The 18,915-nt window shown below is 43.6% G+C and overlaps 1 protein-coding gene across 1 annotated transcript in view; it reads left to right on the top strand.

Annotated features, from left to right (window-relative positions):
• MPDZ (multiple PDZ domain crumbs cell polarity complex component) overlaps positions 1–18,915 on the top strand; it is a 218,037-nt gene that overhangs the window by 16,840 nt on the left and 182,282 nt on the right. The gene's annotated exons all lie outside the window — the stretch shown is intronic.

The following is an 18,915-nucleotide window of genomic DNA, read 5'->3' as shown; positions in this document are numbered from 1 at the left end:
TAAATTTGTTTAGAAGCAGGCTTTATGCTAGTGTTAAATGGCTGGATGATTTCTTCTTTGACACGTCAAAATGGTCAGGGGCTGCTCACTAGTTTACTTTTAGGTCTTCTGGGTGAGTTCAGGGAATGGAGGAGCAGAGTTTCTGGGTTCCGTTTGAAAGGTTTAAGGCCTGTTTTAAAACCATGATATGTGATGCATACAGAAATGATTCAAGGCATTGCAAAGGGGTTGTGTGCTCGCCTCCAACAGGTGTTAGCAGTTTAGCATGACCGCTGGATTGGAAGAGGAGACATGACAGAAGGTCAATTAGAACTGATTTCAGGAATGAGAGGCGTGGGCTGACTCAGCTGGAACTTCATGCGCCTTGTTTTCCCTATAGTGTTGAACAGGTGACCAACTGAATTACAACAGTCATTATAAAGCTGTCTATTATGAAAAATGTTCTTTTGTGCAGTATAAATGTGTGTGGTCTAGAGTTGCCAGCTGCAGGCTGGAAATACATAGAAATTTTGGGGGGGTGAAGCCTGGGAAAGCAGGGCTTTGGGGAGGGGAGGGACTATGCCAGGGGGCAGTGCCACCCTCTAAAGCAGTTGTTTCCCCTGAGGGAACTGATCTTTGTCATCTGTAGATCAGTTGTAAAACCAGGAGATTCCCAGACCCTACCTGGAGCCTGGCAACGCTAGCAAGATCTATAAAGATTGAAGATGAATCCATGAGATTCATAAAGATACATCTGTTTGAAGCTCTGAATTAAATAAGGCACAAGAATGGTGATAGCAACAAATGAGCAGATGCCATTCATTCCTTCGTTGCCACTGATCTGGCAGTGATTGCACAGGGAACACATGTACCAAGAGCCCAGTGCTTCTTCCCTCTTCTCGTGTCAGGGGGGAGCAGCAGGAGCTCTGAGATGCTATCACAGCAGTATGGGGTTGGTAAACGTGCCCATCCTCATGTGCTCAGTACTGCCAGTTATTCAGAAGCCAACATTGGTTTCTCCTGAAAAGAAGAAATGGCAGAGGCGGGAGGGGCGCAGAAGAGAGAGACAGCAGCAGAAGCACCAGTGACCTATTTGGTGCCTGGGGCAGGTGAATGAGTGGGGCTTAGTGCCACGGGGGTAGGCAAGTTGGTAGGCGAGAGCAAGTAAGAGGTGGGGCTTAATGGTGTGTGCAAACCATAGGCTAGCTATGCCTATTCCTGGGAGCCACCATTCAGCTTCCTTCTTCCCTTCCCCATCAGCTGCCATCTATTACTCCCTTATCATTTTGTTTCCCCTTTCATTGCCCAAGGTTCCTTCTCCATAGGGACCCCTATGGAGAACACCCACCCCTCTCAGAAATGCCTCACCTATTGCAGACTTTATACTTGTCAAAGACTGTCAACTGCTTAGCAATCACATACTCACAGCCAGGATGCAGGGAAAGGGGCAGTGCAAAGTTAGTGGTCGCTCCATCCTCCCGCCTCACTTTCCTCACTATACCAGTGTGGTGTAGTGGCTAGGAGTGACATCTTCTAATCTGGCGAGCTGGGTTTGATTTTCCACTCCTCCCCCACATGCAACCAGCTGGATGGTCTCACCACAGCCCTGATAAAGCTGTTCTTATCAAGCAGTAATATCAGGCCTCTCTCATCATCACCTACCTCACAGGGTGTCTCTTGTGGGGAGAGGAACAGGAAAGTGACTGTAAGCTGCTTTGAGATTCCTTCAGGGAGAGAAAAGCAGCATATAAGAACCAACTCTACTTCTTCATACAGAAACAGCAGCAGCTCCACATGTGCAGAACAGCCACCCAGTTTTGGGAGTGATTCGAGAGCACAATACCCACCTTGGCTTTGGTACTTCACTCCTCCACCTCCCCAGTTAATCATTGCCTGCCCCTCTCTTCCTGCTTGCCACCCAAGATCAGCCTTTGCATGGCCTAGCTCCTTCTATGGCTGTACCCATGAGCATCTGGAGAGACCTGGGCAGGTGAGGGGCAGGCTTGAGTCTGCTCAGGACCGCACAGCTCCCACAGCCTGCAGTGATTTGAAGAGCCCCGTGGCAGCATCTCCCCATGGACTGGAAGGCTGTGAGTAGTGGTGGCACTTTTTAGGTTAGGGAATCCAAGCGCTTTAAAATGAAGGATGTAGCTAGCGGTTTGCTTCTTGGACACTAGTTAGCGAGGTTGTGCAAAATGCCAAAAATGTAGCGTCTTCACCAGGTAAGCATTTCACTATTTTTAAGGCATGAGGAAAAGGCCTCATTGAATCAATGGTGCTGTAAAACACTTGCTTATGTTACAAAAATGTAGAATTCAAAATTTGTAAATAGAATTAGGGCCACATTCGGAGATATAGTATTAATGAATACATTTGAGTTTTTCATCTTTGGGAGATGCAGCATTCCATCACAGCACACTGTTAGCTCAGGAAGTTTGGCTTCACCATAGTTTGGGGATCACAAGGCTCGTGGTGCAAGCAGAGTTATGCCCTTCTAAGCCCATTGACTTTATAGACTTAGAAGTGGGCTACTCTGTTTAGGTCAGCTCTGTCAGTTAATTTCTGGTGTAATTCTACTGGAGGAGATATAAATTGATATTTGTCTACCAAAACACATACATTGTCTTCATGGTCTCCATTAATTGTATCATGTAATTGCAGTAGATTGACCATGAAAGACATTGGTGTGTCCCCTAGCTAGAATCTGGGACAAGATGGCATTTGTTGAGGAGAAGTTATGGGCCAGCTGTTTTGCATTCACCATTTTCCTCCTGCAAGCCCTCTCCTTAGACACCTCCTCCAGTGGGCTTCTTTATACTTTTGGAAATGTATTAGGAGAAAGCAGCCAGGGAAGAAGGATTGTAATATCATATTGGTGGATGGAGAGCAAATTGCCAAGAGTGTGGAGAGAGAAAAATGTCATGTGCCTTTAATAGAGGCTTAATAGGGTGTTATTTACCTCCATGCCAATTTCCCCTATTAAAAAGGACATTTTTCTCCAGGCCTGCTGGCCTCTTTACTTTTATATGCCATTTCTCCCCTTAAAATGCCATTCTACCCCTGCATTCCTGTTACGTGGCAATATCCAAAGCAGCCCAACTTTTGCCTAATGCTTATAATGTGAAGTCACTTCAGTTTTGGAGGGAGGGGGAAGGTCTCTTGGATTCATTTACATCCAGACAACAAGGAATCGGTTGATGTGTCCATTGGGTCCCCTCTCCCTCCTGATGCAACAAAATGGTGGGCTTTGCACTTGTTGACAGTCAATGCTTGGATTCCTCCAAAGAGGGATGTGCTTCAAAGGCCAGAGGCTCTCACTTGAAAACCCATTTTCCCCAGCCTGAGTTCTGGTGATACTGCTACTGAGTTATACACCAGGCACAAACACTCAGGATAAATGTGTTACAGAGGATTGGTCCAAATCCTTTAGCGAAATGCATGGGGAAGCCAAAATGAAAAAAAACAAACCCTTTCTTTCTAAAGGCTTCACCAGAGGACATGAGAGTAGCAGACAGAAACCAGGATCTTACCTTCAATTCTCCGTCTCCCTTATAGCTGTTTTGCTTCTTCTCCTTTTTTTAAAGTCAGAGAACATCAGATAATATTGCCGAAACTTCTTGGGGGAAAAAACAACTGGAGGAGGTCTGCTAATTAAAATTTGGCAAAGGACAGGGCAGAACTGGAAGGTGTAAATGAAATCAAAGTCAGAGGAAGCAAAGGGAGCCGCTTTCTTCTCCAATGTTTCTTTTCAATTACCATGTTTATTTGAGATAAAAAATAATGATTACAGCTTGATGGCTGGAGCCCATAATGAATTCAGAAAATAAGTGAGGCACATGCTCTGTTGGTTTGATCCTTGTATCATGACTGAACAGAGCTAAAACTAAGCCTCGAACCTCTTTTGCATACAGAGGATGACAGCTCACACCAGTTGGGGGGGGTTCAGATTGCCAGTTTCAATTGTGTTTGAATTAGTGGGTATTTTTGATGGGCTCGAACCTGGTCAGTGTACTCAAACTTTTAGGGCCCAATTCACCAAAGCATAATCTGTCCCCCTTTCTTTCTTTCTTTCTTTCTTTCTTTCTTTCTTTCTTTCTTTCTTTCTTTCTTTCTTTCTTTCTTTCTTTCTTTCTTTCTTTCTTTCTTTCTTTCTTTCTTTCTTTCTTTCTTTCTGGGGCCTCCGTTTGTCCCACCAATTTGCCAAGTTTCACATATAAGGAAAACAGTTTTCAGATTGTTAATGAGAGATAAGCTGAGAGGGTTGTAATTACCCATCTCTGTTTTGCATACTGCTTATAGGATGTGTGTTACAAGTACATATTTGTATACTATGTTCAAGCATGTGTGCTCCATCAGTATAATATCTTAACTGAATGGCGACACCTGCAGTATAGATCCTGGCCATTTAGAAGAGCATCAGTTTGACTGGTGAAATAGACTTCCTGTTTGGAAAAGACCATGCTCCCCAGCCAGGACACAGAAATGGGCTGGTTCTGCTTTAGATGGATGGTGTTTGTTCTATTAGACAGTAGGCCTTAGCAGCTCTTGAGTGCAAGTTATTGGCTGTCTGCTGATGAGCACCATCAGGAATGTAATCAGATCAATGCTGACTTCAACTTGTGCTGTAGCTAAATACCTCAGTGCTGGTGTGATCAGCCAACAATCATATTTTCCCCTTTTTGTTTTGTGCTCCCCTGGAGATGAATTATTCATGAGACCCAATTTTATATGCCTATTATGTCTGGTGGTAATGTCACCATGGCTGGCGGCACTAGGAACCTTGGCGCTCTGCTTGAGGCATGATGTTGTGTGCCACCCAGGGGCTTATTGTGTGCTTTTTTGGGTTAGTGAAGCAAACCTCGAGAGTTAACAGTGGCATCAGCTGTGGAGGCAGCTGTTTTGCCCACCCTCTGTGCTAGAGGAAATGTGCGGCAGGGTTCCTCCCCCCACGCAATGGACTGCAAATGAGGAGGAGTGGGGGGGGGGAATGGGGATCAAAGAAAGATGAATGTTCCGCAGTTAGCACTGCTGTTTTGTTCTCCCCCCACCCAGCTCTGAGCACATACTGCATATTCCGAAATTGCTTATGAGTCAGTCAGTTGTCGCAATTTATGTATCAGAAGTATTTACTTGTGAAATTCAAAAATGATTTATTCTTCGGTTATTGCTTTATTTACTCACTTAACGGATTGATTGATGTGCCAACCTCCCTCAGGCAACAGAGTCACTTTTTCTTTCTCTCTTTTCTTTAAGCATGCATATTGCTTGCAGACAGGAGTTTCATAGACTCACTAAATCAGACCTTCTCAACTATTCTGTGTTTATAGAGAGTTCCTGTTGGTTGGATTATAGGATCAGTTGTCTTTTAAAACAACCCTAAACCAGGTATAGGACCAGCAGGGCAGTTATAAATGAATAATAATGTTAATAACTATAACCATTAATAAGAATAATACCAATAATATCGAAACGTGGGCAGCCGGGAGACCTAGAGTTAGTGGTTCTCTCAAATAACCCTTTTCTGAATATAACAGAGCCATTCTAGAACAATGGGAGTTATTAAGATTCCATCTGGCATCATTTATCTGCAGATGAGAGACATGCAGGCGGAGAGGACCACAATCTAATTTACTAAAATGGCGGCTTCAGATTATCTCCTGCTCCTATATGGCTGTCCAGCCCATTTTAATTTTGAATTGGCTATCTGCCATCACTAGAACAGAGGTAAACAGTAGCTATGACAGGGTTGGAGACTTCTGAGTAAAGGAGTTTTATAAAATCTATTCTAATGATTTTTCTGCATTGGATAGAACTTTCCTCCCTCCCTCCCTCATTAATAAAGAAGGACAAATCTGTAGAAAGGATCTTCAATTTTCAACAAGGAAGATCTCTATGGTATACTTCTTGGGGTGGGTTGGTGCTGCTGTTTTGATAATGATATCCAAGCTTAGCAGTACCAGCAAATGATATGAAAGTGCTGCAGAAAGCCAATTATGGCCCTGCTTTTCTGCCAAAACCAGTCAAGGGACCTGTGACATGGCCTTCTGCTTCCTCATTGGTGGGGGGCTATTGCACCATGATTCCTCAATTAACAAAACCATATTAGGCAACATAATGGGGGCCAATCACACAATAACCAGCTGAAATGAATGGAACAGTCTGGTTTTATTTTGCTATTGCTACCTATCTTGGGTCCACATGTTACCTGGACCAATATCTGCTAATCAGAGAACAGGTTATGCCTGCAGCAATCTGAAATGCCCAATTCCAACATCATGGAATCAATTATGGCACTGAAAATAGATATAGCCTGGGAGTTAGCAGGCAACTCAATTGGGACGGCTGAACGCTATATCAGCTTTCAAGGCAAATTGGGCCTTCCGTGTGTGTATTGGAAGTTTACAGAAATGAAACGGAGTGGACATTTACGTTTCCTTTCAATTAATAAAGTGCTTCATAAAACAAAACTTGCTACAACTGTTAGTTTGTATCCCTCCTTCCTGGAACTCAAAGAGGCAAGGTTGGCAATAATCTCATTTTATCCTCACAACAACCCCACAACAACTACTGGAAGGAGAAGAGTTGATTTTGGCACCCTGCTTTTCACTACCAAAAGGAGGCTCAAATTGACTTGCAGTCCCCTACTTTCCCTCTCCCCACAACAAAAACCCTGTGAGATAGGTGAGTCCAAGGTGAGAGAGGGATCGTGAGGGATCGAACCCAGTTCTCCAGATTAGAGGCCACTATTCCTAATCACTACACAAAGCTGGCTCTCAATCAAACTGCCCCTGATCAATCAACCATGTGTTTATCCCTCTGTACCTGTGTGCTGCCAGCCTGGCATCATAACTGGAGTGTCATTCTAGGACAGGGGTATGTGAATGCTGGCAGGGGCTCATGGGAATTGTAGTCCATGGACATCTGGAGGGCCGCAGTTTGACTACCCCTGTTCTAGGATTTGGTGAACCCTGGTTTGGGTTCCATTCTGCCATAGAAGCTTGTGATCTTGGGCCAGTCACTCACATTCTCTCTTTCCTAGCCTACTCTCCCTCACCGTGTGGTTGTTGTGAGGATAAAATGAAGGAGGATAAAATGTCATAAGCTGCTTTGGGTTACCGTTGAGGAAAAAAGTAAGGTACAAATATATAAATAAATAGTCTATCAGCTCCATCTGCTGCTGAGGCGAAGGAGGCATATAGAGGCCAAGTGACTTGCGAGAGGCAAGAGAGAGGTCAGGGGCAGTGCAAATTACAACTCTCAGGCCTTACTGGCTGTCAGCTTTCTACTTGATGAAATTAAGCATTCTCCTCTTTCTGCGAGTCTGACTTAATGAGATGAAGAACAGCAGTAGGCCATCGACATCCACCGCAAATGCATTGCATTTGGAATGAGCTCAGTTCCTATAAAAACAAGAGAGTGAACTGCAAGCAATCAGAGCAGGCACTGGGAAAAAGCACCAGTCAGCAAATGCTGGCTGGATATGGGCACCTAGCTGCACTATCAGATATCCGAGGTGTAATGGGGGACTTGCAGCAGTAATGACAAGATACGGATACCGCCGCCTACTAGGAAAGGAGCTATGGAACAGAAATCCCTCTTGATTGCTGTCAAAGAGGCTGATCAAATAACCAGGCACATTATTCCCAGCCCTCTTATCAGGACTTGAGCATGTCCCCTGTATAACCCCAGGGAAGCCTAACCCTATGTCAACAGTTCTTCCATTTATTCAAACATCTCGAATTTGGGTTTTTTGAATACCCTCAAGCCATTTGGCCGACTGTTACTGTACTGTAATTTAATGGGGGAGGGGGGGATGCTATTTTTAAAAGCTGCTGAATGTTTCTGCTGCATAGTTTCAACCATCATCAAATGTTTTTGCCTCTTAGTTGTACAGGGGATTTGCAATATGTAAACTGTTGCAATTTTCAAGAGTGTTTCTGTGCTACTGAAGACAGCTTAAAAGGGTTGGGTAACAACTACTGCTACTGCCGCCGCCACCACCACCACCGCTGCTACTGGATTTCAAACGTAATTCTTTTCAGTGAACTTCTCATTGTTCCTCCAGGGTCTCTACACACCGGTGAGTTTCAAACTGGCCAGATTCTCATGGTTTGGTTGTTCCTTTTTGGAAGTCAAATGCAGGCAGCATTACAGCTGGAGTTTCAGCAATTAATATCAGTGTGTCTAATTGTCAACATGGGCCTATCTGTGGATGCTTCCAGAGATCAGTCATGAGGAAGCCAGGTCTTTCTACAAACATGAGTGTGAGGCCCCCTTGTTCCTGATGGTCACCCCTGTGCCATTTTGATGATCCAGGCCTCAGAATGGGAAGGAATTGCACCACCTTGTTTCTATCTCTTCCTGGAGTGTCTGGCTACCTGCCTCTAAAGGAACATCCCCTTCTTTCTCCCTGGCATACTCTTGCAGCCCACTTTTGAAAGATGGACAAGGCCCCACCTCTCTTCCCAAGCCACTCAACCCTTTCCCATTTTCCTGAGAAGCCTGGCCTGTTGTGCCAGAGGAAGGGGAATTAGTTCCTTCCCCACTCCATCATGCCATATGACAGGCAACCCCCCATCCCCTGCTAGTTTTCCACTGGCTATTGACAGGCCCATAGGAAACAAGGCTGCCTGTAGGCTGTGTCCCACCCTCCCCAGGCTGACCCTCCCGGAAAGCTCAACATGAGACTATGGCTGTATCAGATGGGGATGAGGACATGGGGCCTAGATGAGAGGCTGATGCTGCTTCCTCTTTTGTCCAACTACATCCCTGCCTCATTTGGAGGCGCCGAAGTGTGTCTGTGGCTGTTGCTGCTGGCTGGCCTGTAGCTAGAGATCTCACTTATGGGTTGGGTGCCAAGGACATTAGTGGGGACCACTTTCTGCAGCAGGGATGGCCTTGGTGCTGCATCTGGCCTCTTCTCACCTCAACCCTGTTCCACCTGCTGGGTCTGGGTCAAGGGTGAGTCTGGGTTTTCCATACTTATTACAAATAGAAAAGTAGCATGGCGTAGAACAGGATGAACAACAATATTTCTTCCTGCTGTACTAATTTATAAAGTAGAACACCTTTCTGGTGTGCTGTGTCAAACAGTATTGTACATGGACATGAAGTCTGTTGTCCCGCCCACAAAGTGTGCCAGAAGGTGGAGGGTCCAGCCAGCAGCTGTGCCCGCCCCTGGGGTCAGAGCAGCCATTGTGTGACCCACTGGAGCTGAGATAGCCCCCACACGGGCCTCAGGGGCTGAGGCAGCCTATGGGCGAACTGCAAGGGGCCAAGGCAGTGGCTACCCCACCCCCAAGGCATTTGAAGCAGCTGCCATGGCCCCTGGGGCCTGGGCAGCTGATGTGCAACCCATGGGGGCCGAGGCAGCAGCAGCCCTGCCCCTGCACCAGCTACTGGGGCCTAGGCAGCTGATGTGCATCCTGTGTTGGCCGAGGCATTGGTGGATGAGCAGTGGGAGGGGTGAGGGGGGAAGGGAGTGAGTATACGTGCACACATGCATACTCGCATGAGTGTGCATGTGTGCCTGAGGCAGCAGCGGAGGAGCAGGTAAGCTGACAGGGAGAAGGGAAGGGAGTGAGTTTGTGTGCGCTCATGTGTGTATGTGTTTGCTTGCTTGGAGAGAGGGAGGTTGGGAAACGAATAGATAAAGGGGGAAACAGGCGGGGGGAAAGAGAGAGTGTGTCTCTGTGTGTGTGTTTGTGAGGGAGGGAGGGGAGAGGAAGCATGGAGGAGGTTGGGAAACCAACAGAAACAGGTGGGGGAAAAGAAGAGAAGGATGGTAGGTGGTAGAATGTAACCCTTTTAAACTCAGGTGTACCGTCCTGCTATACGGAAGGTCTCTGCTTCTAGATGATGATGCAGTCTGGGAGGAATATGCTTCTCCAAGGGACAGTCAAGAGAACAGAAGGAGGGATGTAAAAGGAGTCCACCCTAATTTAAAATAACCAAAGACTAGAATGTTGAAGGACTAGGAGAAGACCCAGTTCCAAGCTGACAATGGTATCCTGCTTTGTGTACAGACTAAGCCTGCATCTGTGCTGTTTTGCCAAATGGCAGCTCTAGAAGAAGAAACATAATCCCTAACAAGTGACAGGAAGGCTGGGGAGCCAAACAACACAAACAGCAAAAACAGCAACGTATTGAACCTATGTGGTGTAGGGGTTAAGAGCAGCAGCTTCTAATCTGGCGAGCCAGGTTTGATTCTCCACTCTTCTACATACAGCCAGCTGGGTGACCTTGGGCTCCTCGCAGCCCAGATAGTGCTATCTTGACTAAGCAGTCCTATCAGAAATCTTTCAGCCCCACCTACCTCGCAGGGTTTCTGATGTAGGGAAAGGAAGGAAAGGTAATTGTAAGCTGCTTTGAGATTCCTTTGGGCAGTGAAAGGTGGGGTATTAAACCCAACTCTTCTTCTACTACTGAAATATTGGTCTTCCTGGTTTCCTGTGTGATGGAATTCAGCCTCTTAGCAACAGTTGTTTCACATTCCAGGATTCTCCCATTTTCTCACCATATTGATCCCATTTCAGTGGTTTGGCATTAGAATGTAAGTTATAGCAAAATCTTCACCCCAGCCCCACAAGTAGAGATTTTGCCCTTCTCAGAAGCCTCTAAAAGCTGTAGAATCACTTTCTTTGTTCCACAATAGTGCTCCCAGCTGAGACTCTGACACGGAGCCTTCTGTAAATGCCAGAATCCCTGCTGGGAATGCAATTGTGCACTCCGGGAATGGTTTCTAAGTGATAGAGGACTGCATTGATGCAATCTCACAGTTTAATATAGTCTCAAGCAAATGTGCTTCTATTGCTCCTAAGGGTCCCTGGAACCCAGGAACATCACAGGAGTGCATTTGTCAAGGGTTCACAGTTGCAAGAGTGCTCAAGTGTAACCCAATGGCACCTTTTCCAATATTTGTGGTCCCTGTAGACACAGCAGAGAGGCCTGTTCAAAAATCCCAAAACAGAACAACTGTATTGCTCGTTGGATGTTCCAAGGAAAAGCATTTGATCTGCTGCATATTCCAAGGGTATATTTGATTTGATTGTGCAATCTGATCTAATTGGATTTTGTCATCAGCCCTAATGATTGCCATCACCATATTTCATTTGTAAAGCACACAAATGATTAGGCACTGTACAATGAGTTTTATAGACCAAACCTTACATTATTGAGGAGCAGGGCTGAGCTATTGCTAGCAGTGCCTTTATTCCCATTTTCCATCCGTGTGTTGGCTGTCATCCCTTCTCCATTTTTCTGACCTTACAGTGCTGATCCATGCTTCTGCAGCTTCCAGGTTTCACTATTGTAATGCGCTGTACGTGGGGCTGCGTTTCAAATGAACCCAGATGCTTACATGGGTGATTAATGTTGTCACTGACCTTCTCTCTAATGCTGGACATGGCCCCATATACACACTATCTCTGCAAGTATTAGTGATTCCCCCTTTGCTTCCAGGTTCCATTCAAAGTATTGGATTTAATGCTGAAAGCCCTTTGCGGTCCATACTGAAGGACCCTTTCCCTGAATAAACAAAAGCTCCAATTAAAATCTGGATAGCAAGCCCTTGCAATGATGGCACTGTTTGCCAGTTGTCTATGTTGGCAACAGGAACTCATACTTTTCCAGTAGCTGTTGCCCCCCCCTCTTCCATAATAGTCTTCCTGAAGGCTTCCCCCCTCTTTTATTCTTTCACAAAGGATGTAAAACATTCCTTCGCTGGTAGGTGACTGGTTAAGTGTGGGGCAGTTTCATGCTGGAAATTGTTGGATTAAAAAAAAACATGCATCACATTTCTGTATTAGATGGTATTGTTATGGAGTGCTTTATAGATTTTTGTTAACTGCTTTGAAAGATTTTGAAAGTGGCATATAAATTTTTAATGAAACAAAGATAGAAGCAGTAAAAGGAGTATTATTAACAGTAAGTGGAAGTGAAAAGCCATGACAATTTTCTTTGCAGGAAATGTGATTAATGGAGACTTGTCTGTGTTCAACTTCAGAACATGCTGTGACATCCAGGTTGAGATTGCAGCTGGGCAGTTAGTAATATTAGCAAGAACAGAAGAAGATAACATTGGAACAGAAAAATAAATGTGCATGTCATTGTTATCAATATGATAATTCAAACCAGAGTAGTGTATCAGCCGGCCAAGTAGTTGAATGTTACAAAGGTTAAAGGGTCTGAAGAATGAGTTTTGTAGACCATTAACCAGTTCTGCAAACTAAAAATAAAGGGGAACATCAAAGGGGTGATTGGGAAAATGGTAGAAAAAAGAAAAAAGAAAAAAAGACAAGAACTCTAGCCTCATAATTCAGGGGTGTATGAAAAATTGTTATGTTGATTGGTAGAGGGAACAGATAAATGAAAGATGAAGAAAAATCAAGCCACAAAAATAAGGCAAATATTATTAGTATCCATGTTGCTCTGCAGACAGATTCCATATATTTTATCAGGACCAATAAACTATCACAAAATTACATGACACCTAAAACAGAAATAAAATATGGAAGTCAATATGTTGCCTACCACTGTGGCTCCTACTTGCTTTCCCCCTAAAGTATCTCCTAAGCAAAGCAGAGCCAGTCCTTCCTTTCCTCTATGTTACTGGAGTAGAAACGCCCAGGAAGTATCATCTTTATGTTTGTAGGGAGAAACCATTAAGAAACAGCAGTCTTCATCATAGGAAATTGCTTGGCTAAGCCTTAGAACCATCTAGCATTTAGTGAAATGTCCTTGTTTTGTGATTGGACAAAGTCTCCATGGCAGTCTTGAGATTGGTTCACTTCCTATCTGTGGCAGCCATTTTGTAGTGGCACCCACTTCCTTCTCTCAGATTCCAAAAGTCCTATCAAGTTCAGCAAGGTTGGGGATCCTTGCCCTAGTTCAACAACTTAAATTCATCCTTGATTAAAGAACTACCATGCTTCTGTTTTGCTTTCTGTCCTTCTTCCAGCAACATGAAAACCTGTTTTTCACCCAGCACCAACTAAGCAGCACAATTTGTATTCCATTTTAAAACTGCAACACAGACATGAATCTTTGCCATCTACCCATAGAGAACTTATTTTTCCTTTACTTATTTTTTTTTGTTTTTATATTCAATATCCAACCTGATGAAGAGGTCTGCAGAATAGTTCATGAAGAAGGACAAAAGAGGCTCTTTGAGGTCAACAGGGATGCTATAAAGGCAGCAAGAATAAGCTAATTATTTCTACATTTCATCCAGTGTTATCTTTAAGACCAATAAAGTTTAATTCTGAATACATGCTTTAGTGTGCATCTACACTTCTTCAGATATACTGAAGTAATTGGGCAATAAGTACAGCTGAGGTTGGATTAAAGCAGTTGGTAAGACCTGTGAATGGAAGCAAATTAACATAAAAATTCAAGAATTAACAAACAGATGTGTGAGAACTAAGTCTGAGGCCAATGCTAATTTGTGTGCTAATCTGTTGCCATTCAGAGGTCTTAATAACGGCTTTCATCCAATCTCAGCTATACTTGTTATCATCCAGTTATTTATGTATTTTGACTCTAACAAACCCTTCCTGACAATGAACCCACCTTCACACACTTTTTACCTGTATGTAAGTCTTGAGAGAAACTGTTTCAATGTATCTGAAGAAGAGTACATGCACATGAAAGAACTAAATTTTCTTGGTCTTAAAGATGCCCCAGGACTCAAACTTTGCTCTGTTGCTTCAGACTTCCCACCTGAATCTAGTTGTTTACAAAGTTTCCTGAAGCCTTCCTAAGGTATCCCCTGTGCAAGCACCGAGTCATGTCTGACCCTTGGGGTGACGCCCTCTAGCGTTTTCATGGCAGACTCAATACGGGGTGGTTTGCCAGTGCCTTCCCCAGTCATGACCGTTTACCCCCCAGCAAGCTGGGTACTCATTTTACCGACCTCGGAAGGATGGAAGGCTGAGTCAACCTTGAGCCGGCTGCTGGGATTGAACTCCCAGCCTTATGGGCAAAGCTTTCAGACGGCTGCCTTACCACTCTGCGCCACAAGAGGCTCAAGAAGCCTTCCTACACCCATATTAATATACATATGCATTTCCTCTATACGGAATCAGACAATTGGCCCATCAGATCAGTACCTACTCAGACTGGCAGTGGCTCTCCAGGGTCTTTGGCAAAAGTCTTTCCATCACCTCCTACCTGATCCTTTTAACTGGAAATGCTGGTGAGTAAACCAGAGACCTTTGGCATGCCAAGCAGATGCTTTATCACCAAGCCACAGCCCCTCCCCCAAGCCCAGTCTGAATTTGTATTAGAATGTATTTTAATATTGACCAAGAAGAATAAAAAGTGACAGATTTCTTTTGCAGAACCAGATACAAGGCATCAAAGATATCTTGGATGTATATTAGGTAAAGATAATTAGTGATTCATATGAAATATAAACTGAAATCAAATACCAACACCAAAATATTAAGTAGATCTTCAAAAACTTATGAAATATGGGTTAGATATATTGAAAATTTTTCATTATATCTATATTCAAGGAGCATGGGGGACAGGAATGTAGTGATGTAATTATTTTCCTGGGCATTGGGAGGAGAGAAATATTGGTTTGAGGTTAACCCACTTTGACTGCAAGGTGTTAAAAGAATAACAGTTTCAGGTCCATCCCCCAAAAGAAGAAATAATTTGCTCTTTTGAGTCTGACCATGTCTGATGAAAGCTAGAAGTCTACAGCATCCTGAGGAAGTAATATGTCTTCATACACATTGTTCTGCTCTTTCCTGATACCTAGTCCTTCACATATTTAGGTTTCAGGAAGCCTATTTACATTTCAGACATTAAATGATCCATGCAACAGTCAACTCTAGACTAGACTTCTGCAACTTGCTCTGTGCAGGCCTACCCTTATCCTAGATCTGGAAACTACAAGTGGTGCAGAACGCCGTGGCCAGGATTCTCTCTAATACATCATGGATATTCCACATCCAGCCTGTACTCCAACAACTCAGCTGGCTCCCAAATGAATTCTGGATCAGGCTTAAGGTTTTGGTACTTACCTTCAAAGCCATACGCGGTCTGGGCCCAGTATACCTGAGAGACCATCAGAGAGAGAGAGAGACCATCAGAGAGAGACCAGCAGAGAGCCTACACCCCCAAAAGAGCATTACACTCTACCACCACCAACCGGCTGGTGAACCCTGGCCCCAAAGAAGCATGTCTGTCCTCAACAAGGCTAAACCAAAAAAGGAACAAAACCCAACCTTAACAGGTAGGAACTCAAAAGTTGAGCTGAACAATAAAAATAATGTAAAACTTGTTAATTATTTATTATAGTGCACAATTAAAAACAGAATAAAAACTTCTTAAAAACTATACCGAACTAACTAGCTTTTTCTGACACACATGAGATTACACTCTGAGTACAGAACTTAATGGTAGCGAAGAGTGGTGACTTTAGGGACATAACAAAGGAATCGGTCTCCAAAAAGGATACAATTTATATATTACAGATCCCACTCAACCATTCAGCTACACATTATAGAGAGCTCTGTATAGGTATATATAGAGTGTATTATTATAATCTTGACCACTGAGGAAGACCCGGAAGGGTCGAAACGCGTTTGGTCCTTGGTTCTATGTGCTGTTAGTTTGGTATAGTTTTTAAGAAGTTTTTATTCTGTTTTTAATTGTGCACTATTATAAATAATTAACAAGTTTTACATTATTTTTATTGTTCAGCTCAACTTTTGAGTTCCTGTCCTCAACAAGGGCCAGGGCCTTTCCTGTCCTAGGCCCCACCTAGTGGAACAAGCTACCTGAAGAGATCAGGGCCCTGACCGAACTCCCACAATTTTGCAGGGCCTGCAAAAGAGAGTTCCTCCAACCAGGCATTTGCTTGAGGTCGACTGACCCAACAGCATCCGCTGGTCCTCCCTGAAGCCCTCCTTACTTGACTAAATATGACCTACCTAAGGGTTCTGTTAAAGTTGTTATCTTTCTTGAACAATGTCCTGTTGAAATATCCTAGTTGATATGTTATATGTTATGATTGTTATATTTGTTGTGATGTTCCATGTAATTACCTAATTCTCGTTTATATGAGTTTCAAGCCTTGTACTCATCCAGTTATTTATGTAATTAGAGAATACTCGCACAGAAACAAGGACACAGAAGTAGCCATGAGGTGTGCTGGTGAATGACAAGGAGGGACGCTGGCAGTACCCATCCAGCTTGCCAAAGCCGCTGTGCGTCTTCCTTCTACGAAGTTCAATTTAAAATGCCAGCTTATAGCCATAAACAGTATGACACCATGCCCAGTGTAGTCTCTTAATGCAGAAATACAAAATTGATTTTCCTCAAGAGATTATCTCTCCTTTTGCAATGCAAATATTTTCAAGTGTACTAAACATGTTCTAGCACCTCAGCAGAGACACTAAACTATTTGCATGCAAAATTACCCAGAGTAGGCAGACTGGCACAAGCTTATACTAGCACCATATGTGCTAAAGAATTTGAGCCAGGAAACATCTAGTGTCTGGACACGATTTACAATTAAAATTTAATTAGATATTGTAATTCAAAAGAGATCCTAAATCGAAAGTTCCCATGAAAATTAATGTTGCACGTCAAATAAATCTCAGGCTCAGGCCTCAAATCACATATTTCTTGCACAAACTAATCCTGCTCAATAAAGTCATGTGACTTGTCCTGATACTTCTTGTTACTGTAAGAAATGGGAGTCCCAACCAGCACCTTGCTTTTCTTGATCCATGTCCTGTGCTGGTCACTGCTGTATGCATCAACTGGTCATGAGGCCTTGTGAACGGAATAACAAAAGAGCCTTAGATAGATATTACAATTGCCCACCATGCACAGTATCCTGACTCCGGTAGTCATCCATTCCAGCTGTTTTAAAGGTCAAACAGACCCTAGCAGTAATGTACAATCAGATGGTACTAAATGATTTCCCTGTCAGATATCTCCCTTGAAAGTACTGGAGCCCAAGCGGAGGGTAGGGATTCCTCATGGAAGCAGTTGAGTTCTCATGAGAAAAGTAGAAGTTTGAGATGTACATGAATACTGTTAAACGAGTAGTAGGCGTTCAACTTCAGACATTGAATATCGGATCAGGTTTAAGGTGCTGGTACTCATCTTCAAGGACTTGTGCCATCAGGGTCCTAAGTATCTCAAGGATCATCTGCTTGCCTATACTCCCCAAAGAGTGACTCACTCCATGTACTCTAACAACCTGGTAATCTCTGGCCCCAAAGAAATATGTCTGGCATAACCAGAGCCAGAGCCTTCTCATCTGCAGCCCCAAGCTGGTGGAATGAGCTCCCCAAGGCCCTATTGGATCTTAACCAGTTCTGTAAGGCCTGCAAAACAGAGCTCTTCCACCAAACGTTTGGATAAGACCAGCGACCTCTATTATTTACTCTATCACCAGGAAATGTAGCACTAATGCCTAATATGTCCCTTTTCATGTTATGCCGTTCCTTGTTATTTTGCTATAATTACCTATAATTATCTTATTTCTTTGTTTGAAATGGTTGTGAAGGTTCAGTGTATTTTCTTGTTCCTGTTTTGTGTATACTGTCTGAAGAATTCACAGTGAGGAGCCGTATATAAGCCGAATGAATAAATAAAATGAATAAAATATCTTGAAATAATAATAATCTTAGACACCTAACTATCTGACTTACAGTCTTGACTTATCTTGTCCTGTCCTGGAGTCTATAACTGTGGCTTTAGTCAACATCACCTATAAATTTACAGAATGCCTTTATTCTTGTTATGCCTTTGATACAGTTGACCACTGATGAAATAAGCAACATGGCTACATGGCTGGGGTGAAGATATGGTTTTGCAAAATTGAGTTATTCTGTTGGTCCATCTGTTATTATGAACTGGTCATGGCTCTCCAAGGTCTTGAGCAAAATAAGTCTTTTCCTAACAACTATAACTTGAGATGGAGATGCAAGGGCCTGTACCTGGAACCATCTTCATGCCATGCAAGCATGTTTCCTCTGAGTTGTGGCTGCTTTATTATGTCACTTTCCATGTGCAGTCCTTCAGATATGCAAGGATTCATCCTGTTCTCCTCATCCACTATAAAAATCTATGGGGCGTAACTGTAAGAGAATGTGGTCGCAGATGCCACCAATATAATAATCAGGTATATCTTTGCTATTGTCCCATCCGAAAGAGCCCTCATGAGGCTTCACCTACTTCTTAGGCATGTTGGAGGCCTAGATGCAGCAGAGCAAATGAAGCTTCACCTAGTACAGAATGTGACAGCATGTATCCTGATAAGGACACTAGGAATACATTCAGAGAATCAGAGAATCATGGAGTTGGAAGGGACCATACAGGTCATCTAGTCCAACCTCCTGCTCAATGCAGGATCAGCATAAAGCATCCAGGATAGCCTGTTAAGTTCCCCATTCAATACTCATTAGTGCACAGTGGGCAGATTCATGTGGTAGGAGGTGGAAACAAGGGTGGAGTGATATAGGATCTGCCCAGCCACTGCTTGAAGACTGCCAGTGCACCCCAGTCTTCATTGATGCCCTCCTCTTATTTTTCTGTCCAGAGCTCAAAGGTAGAATTAATCTTCTCATTTGCTCCAGTATAAACTTTGTGACCCATTGGAGACAACTTCTAAACTATACCTCTTTCCCTCAAATTCAAACAACAAAGGTGTGAAGAGGAACATTCCCAGTGATTTCCACTCCCCCATTTTAGAGCTTGTTCTCACCCCAGCCTCACCAAAATCCAGCACTAATCCAGGAGAGAGTTAAGAAAGTGTTCTGAATCTGATGGTAATTGACTTTGTTCTGCTAGAGACGACCACTTTGTTCATGGAATGGAAAAGAAGACATGTGCAATGTTCAATGCAGTCTGACGATGGGTTGCCTGCCCAGCCTGCCTTTTGCTTCTACAATTTCCAAGTCTTGCTTG

The sequence above is a fragment of the Paroedura picta genome, chromosome 7, assembly GCF_049243985.1.
Source record: "Paroedura picta isolate Pp20150507F chromosome 7, Ppicta_v3.0, whole genome shotgun sequence".
NCBI lineage: Eukaryota > Metazoa > Chordata > Lepidosauria > Squamata > Gekkonidae > Paroedura > Paroedura picta.
Note: the sequence above shows the minus strand (reverse complement) of the source record. Positions and strands in the feature narration are given on the sequence as shown.